Consider the following 6,649-nt stretch of genomic DNA (forward strand, 5'->3'; position numbering starts at 1 on the left):
TAATCAGTGCCTGGACCACAGATGTCCTGCAGTCTAAAGTCAAGAGTGAAAGGAACTTTCTCAGCATCCTGAGGAGACCCAAGCACGTTCCCACCACAGATTGTACTTGGGACTTCATAGATAAGCGATCATCTATCAAGATGACCAGGGGGCATATTACCAAGCAATAGCGATATTATCGCTATTGCTTGGTTAGAGACAAAATTTTACCGCTGAGCTGAGGCGATTTTTACCGCAGATAAACCTTGGTATTACCAAGGTTTATCGCAAATGCGATAAAAAACGGCCGCAATGCATGAATATCGCTGAAAAGTCAGCGATATTCATGCATTACCGAGCTAATGCTCTTAGCCATGTTATCCACCTCCCATTGGATAACATGGCTAAGAACTGCTCAGGGCAGGTGTTAGCTTTTGGAGATATTCGCGCTTAGCGCGAATATCTCCAAAAGTTGGTAATAGGAGATAGCGATGTTAGCGACTGTTTCCAGTCGCTAACATCTTGGCACGCCCACTTTGCATGTCATTAGTGATAAATATCACTGACCTGCAAAGTGGGGCCCATGATGGTCGCTATCTCCTACTAGCTGTCGCTAACTGGTGTTAGCGACAGCAAGGTAATAGGGAGATAATTTTATCTCCGCTTTCTTGGCTTTTAAAGCCAAAAAAGCGGAGATAAACCCCCTTGATAATATGCCCCCAGATTCTTTACCTTTTGTTGTGCAGTGAGAGGTGGTGACATATATTTTGGCCACCAGAGTCTCCAATCGTCTGGCAGTTGAGGATTGCATTTAAGCTGGTTCGATCTTAGCCATGCAAACACTTTTGGGAGACAGATTTTGCCCCTGGTTCCCTCCAAAATCCTCCCTTTGTCACAGGTGACAAGGAGCTGTGTATCATCAGCGTGTGAAGTAATTTTTGCTCTGTATGTCTCCGTCAGGACAGCTAAAGGGGACATATAAAGATTGAATAATGTGGGGCTCAGAATGGAGCTCTGAGGGCCTTCCACATCCATTCTTGGGATTCCATCTGCAAAAGGAGGTATCCAAACCTCCTGGTCCCTGTCTTCCAAACTGGAGGTGAGCCATTTTAAAACAGAGCCTCCGATACTGAGCTCCTGGATCCTGTCCAAGAGCTTATCATGAGGAACGGTATCGAAGGTCAATGATAGGTCTAACAGGATCAAAATGGCTTTCTCTCCCCCGTCCAGGCTCTCCTTAATGTGTTCAGAGACCTCTAATAGGGCAGACTCAGTACTATGGTTGGCTCTAAACCCGGACTGATTAATGTGGAGAAGGCTGTTGGTTTCCACAAAGTCAGTAACCACCGAGTTACCACATTTTCCATCTTAGGCCCCTCGATCCAGGCAGTCATTAACACCTCCCTGGCTAAAGGCCAAGTCCCCATGGAATGGAAGACTGCGGTAGTAAACCCTATCCGGAAGAAGGCGACCCTACCCTGGACGGACTTATCTAACCTCCGACCTATCTCTCTCCTGCCCTACATCGGCAAGTTAACAGAGAAGCACGTGAACACCCACCTTTCCAACTATATCGAGACAGCGGGTGGCCTAGACCCCTCACAATCTGGGTTTAGGCCCAACCATAGCACCGAATCCGCCCTACTGGCCGTCACCAATAACATCAGGATGACGCTGGATAGTGGAGGGTCAATGATTCTGGTGCTATTGGACTTATCCGCTGCCTTCGATACGGTGTCTCACGATTTGCTTCTCTGTCGGCTGAGAGAGATAGGACTGGGAGGTACAGCCCTGTCCTGGATGGCGAGCTTTCTTTCGGGTCGCTCTCAGGAAGTCCGATTGGGCTCCCATAAATCCATCGCTAGGGAGCTCACCAGGGGTGTGCCACAGGGCTCATGCCTAAGCCCCACATTGTTTAATGTGTACGTGGCCCCCCTGGCTGACTTGGTGAGATCCTTTGGGTTTATACCGGTGTCTTACGCCGACGACACCCAACTTCTGTTCCCTTTTAAGACCTTCTCTCCTGCTTTACAAAGAACTTTCGCAGAAGGCATGAGGGCAGTCTCCAGATGGATGGCAAATAACTGCTTGCAGTGCAACGTGACCAAAACAGAGGTTGTACTCTATGGGGAAGCAGTAACACTATGGTCCAATGAGTGGTGGCCGCTTGAACTAGGACCTGCCCCTATTCCCAAACAAACCATAAGAAATCTGGGAGTGCTGTTTGATCAGTCTCTGACCTTTAAAGAACACGTCAACCAGGTTGCTGGCACCTGTTTCGGGGTCATTTCTTTGCTGAGAAGGGTGTTTCCTTTTCTCCCAGATCACCACAGAAAGACCTTGGTCCAGGCTCTGATCGTTAGTAGACTGGACTACTGTAATGGCCTTCTTTTGTCAGCTAATGAAGGCCAATTTAACAAACTTCAGGTGGTCCAGAATACGGCCGCGAGGTTAGTCATGAATGCTCCATCTAGGACCCCCTCCCGGCCACTACTGACAGAACTTCACTGGCTGCCAGTGCGACTGCGGACCAAATTCAAAATCCTGTGTACAATTCACAAGTGCCTGATGGGGAAAGGACCGAAATTTCTCACCTCAGCCTTCCTCCCTTATGTTCCTGGACGTTCACTACGATCAAGCAACCTCCAGCTCCTTAAGGTTCCAAAAATTAAAAAAACTCGGCAAGGAGGCAGGGCCTTAGCGTACACAGGGCCAGTTCTTTGGAACACCCTGCCCCTCGCATTAAAACTTAGTACTGATCACCTGTCTTTCCGAAAAACCCTGAAAACGTACCTTTTTTCCAGCATCTAATTCACTCCCCTCCCACCACTCACTATAAATGTCTATGGGCAGAGTAGCTGGTCTCCTTTGTATGGCAAAGCGCGGAGATACCCCTTCGGGGGTCTATTCAGGCGCTATAGAAGCATATAAATAAATAAAATAAATAAATAAATAAATAAATAAATTTCTCCAAAACCTTAGAGAAAGCAGGGAGAAGGGAGATGGGCCTATAACTTTCTGGAGTTTTTGGGTAAGTGGAGAGCTTTTTAAGCAGCGGCAGAATTTTTGCCTGCTTCCATGTAGATGGCATGTGTCCAGACTCTAATGAAGTGTTGCACATTGTTTTTGCTGGTTAGAAAAGGTCTACTACATGAACCTAACTGGATAAATACATCTATATTTTATAGCCCACTACACAAAGACTTTTCACCAACTACATAAATAGATTTGTCAGTTTTATTATTCAAATATTTTTTATATATAGCAGTTTTTTTATTTTAAATTTAAACTTTATAGATACAATCTGATATATTTCCTAATAAAATAGTATTTTTGTGAAAATTTTTAAACAATTCCTAAAAAACACATAACACAAGGGAGCATGAGACAAGAAAGATGATGGAGGCAAAGCGATAGATGACACACTACGCATGTTTTGGCTTGGCATCCTTCATCAGGTGACCCGTCTTTTGCACTACAATTTAAAAACATAGGTGAAAGTCAAACATACATACATGGGAAGATTGCTGTAGTGGGCATACATATTCATATCCATTTACGGTTTTAATTGTGAAAAATCTAGTTACATACGACTTAGAGAATATAGTATCACATGTACATGTCTTATGGTATAATATTTATAAAGCCACATCTAATTAATATATACATTACATATACATTGCATCATAATAAAGGGAAGAGATTTACACTGATTCATGGGTTTTAGTCCCCATTAGGTTACCTATGTATGAATATGTCATTTCCGCATGAAATGTTACAGAAAAAGATGTTCATTTGCTCCTTTAGAGCTGAGATTTGTATTATACATATTGCGTCGGATATACATTTCATTTTAATTAACCATGTTTAGATATTATCAAAAGTATTCACAGGTTGTACTTAATCAGCAATGTACATAGAGAAGGCCCTATATACAGTTCACAATAACCATTTAAAATTCTGTTTGGATGAAAGCACATGATCACCACTTCATTCTCTGTGTAGGTAATCTAGGCTGTGGCGAAGGTTTACAAAATATTGCACTTTGGTACTTACATAGGTAGCTCAAGATGTAAGGAAAAACTGGCATAAAAACATGTAGTTCGTCAGAGCCTCGTATTCCTGTATATGGATACGAAGAGGACAAAGTAATGGAACAAGAACGAGACATAGTGACCTCAACCGGAAGAGGGGTAGATGACGGGGTGAAATGTCAGATAAAGAGGCCGACCTATTCAAATGGGGTTCACCGTGACTTAGTCATCCATGAGTCAATGAGAAAAGGTGCATAGTAAAGCCATATACCACAAAGTGCACTAACGTCTCTATTGGGTGATGATAGTTCGCCCGAAAATGTAATTTATACTCACCAAATATCGATGTTTATAACATATATGGTGAGATAAGCAATAAGGATATAGGAGATAACCGTCCTATTGAGAAACAGATCAATATTTACATTTATTAATTACATATGTACTAAAAAGGTACAGTTATATAGAGTATATCCACTCTCTATTTTGAGAACTTGCCATGTACCTTTGAATATGAGATGAAGATAGGCAGAGACTGCTCCTCAGGTATATATGATGCCCCATGTTTTTTGCCATTATGGAAACGGCACAACGTATAAAAAATTACACGGAAGAAGAGAGCCTAGAATATGGACAGCCGATCTATAGAGGAAAAGACACTAGTTTTAGATAAAATATATTATAGTTGACGAAGTTATGAGCACACCTGCCAGAGATGGAATATTTACCTGAATATAGGATTATTTTCTTTTGACCGAGGGCCAGAGGGATGCTCCCATAAGGTTTGGCGGTATTTCTACAAAAACCAAACCAATAATGTTAAGAACATAGTTTGCTTAGTAGGGGGGCAACTTTAGAAAGTTGGTTTTAATAGAAAATTCCAGTAACTATGAGATCTTTCTAGTACGACTACTAAGTATCTTTATATCAACATTAATGGTAATAGTCGTACCTATTTAATTCATCGACATCTACACTGGTAAAACTAGCTAAGTTCCATTCATATAAGTAATATTCCCAAAACTGGGAGCAAATATAATTAATAAGGGCAATTATCGCAAAGAGTGGACCCCGACATGCATCTCGGTATCAAAGGGTGTATGGCATCGAGGCTGAAACATTTTAGTGCGTATAAACCGCATTCTACAGTGACACGTCATAACACAGTGTCAGTTAACTGTTACTGCCTCAGTAAGGCATAGCTATTTTATGCGTCCTGTACATTTTAAAACTAGCTATAGTCCGTACAGATATCTTTTACATTGACTAAAGGCATATAGATTTGATAAAAACATGTCCCCCATATTCGTCCAACTTGTATTTCTAGCAGAAGGAAACACGTAAATTCGCTCTGTGTCTACATAGAAATCCGCAACTTCGAAGATATGAGTCTTAATTGCCGACCTACCTGATGATTATTAAAGTCTGGCGGGATATGGCCCTCACGGTGTTCAGTGCTCTGCATAAACCGGCGTCGCGCGTTGGTCGAGATAAACATGGGAATGTATCAGGACTCCATATTTATAGAGGTGTCCCTAGTGGTTTGGTTGTTAAAAAGGAAAAACGGACTACTCAAGGGGCAGCGTAACCATGAACGTCAAAAGTGGACCTATACAATTATACGTGGCGGTTTAGAGAAAGGACAACGAGCAACAACATACTCATACTAAAATAATAAACTGACTTTACAGCGCACTGATGAAGCATGCAGATAAACGAAAGTTTAAACACAAAGTTATGTGTATCTAAATACTCCCCTTAGTGGCAATGTACCGATATTCATGCCATTCAGTAAGAATAATGAAAACCAAAAAACAATCTTATAGCCGCAATGATCATTAGAATCGATTTATATCGCATGTCCATTAATGCACAATAGCCCGGACCGAGTGTGTTAAACATATAGCTATAATATAAGACATTTACCTAGCTTACAAAAAAGGATAGAATAGGAGATGTGTAAAGAAATCCAATGCAATATTCTCTGGGTTACCTATGTATGGTATGGCAATAAGAAAGGTGACACCTTAATGAAATATACATGAGTATCAAACAACATGACATTAAAAAGGGGACATGTAGTGGTCCCAAATAGCCTCAATTATGACATAATATTAGCAAAGAGGAATAGTGCATATGTACTTTCATCCAAATATATACATGAAGCTATGTCATAAACCATCATATTATGGTATCTCTGAGAAGACATACCCTAAAAGATATGTTACTGTACATTTGATTGACATACAACATATTTTCAAATAGAATTTCTTCACTATTTTCTGCAACATTTTAAACTATAGAACCTTAGTTTTTCAGACATAGAACTTCAAATAATTGCTTGATCCCAAGGTATTACTGAATTTAGTGCTTTTTTTACAGTGTCTAACATAAAGATATGGTATACCTCACGCTTTTTTCTTATAGCATCACAGCAGGTCCCTGCTGTGGGTATGATTTTTTCAAGGATGAACCACCGTATATCATCAGGTCTGTGATGGTGTTCAAGAAAGTGGCATACCATTGCAGCTGCTAGCTTTTGGGTACGAATGGCCGATCTATGTTCAGTAAGTCGAACATTCATAGATCGAGATGTTTCTCCAACATATGCTTTCTGGCACGGGCATAATATTAGA

General features: G+C 41.2%; 1 long non-coding RNA gene across 1 annotated transcript; it reads right to left on the minus strand.

The window, feature by feature from the left end:
* Positions 1 to 3,219: 3,219 nt before the first annotated feature.
* LOC144827730 (uncharacterized) lies at positions 3,220 to 5,509 on the minus strand. Its single transcript, XR_013610334.1, has 5 exons — positions 5,422 to 5,509; positions 4,742 to 4,809; positions 4,519 to 4,655; positions 4,036 to 4,101; positions 3,220 to 3,454 (listed from the first exon to the last, which is right to left on the minus strand). It is a non-coding gene; the product is annotated as an uncharacterized LOC144827730 (long non-coding RNA).
* Between the last annotated feature and the right edge of the window lie 1,140 nt (positions 5,510 to 6,649).

The sequence above is a fragment of the Lissotriton helveticus genome, chromosome 4_1 (genome assembly GCF_964261635.1).
Source record: "Lissotriton helveticus chromosome 4_1, aLisHel1.1, whole genome shotgun sequence".
NCBI lineage: Eukaryota > Metazoa > Chordata > Amphibia > Caudata > Salamandridae > Lissotriton > Lissotriton helveticus.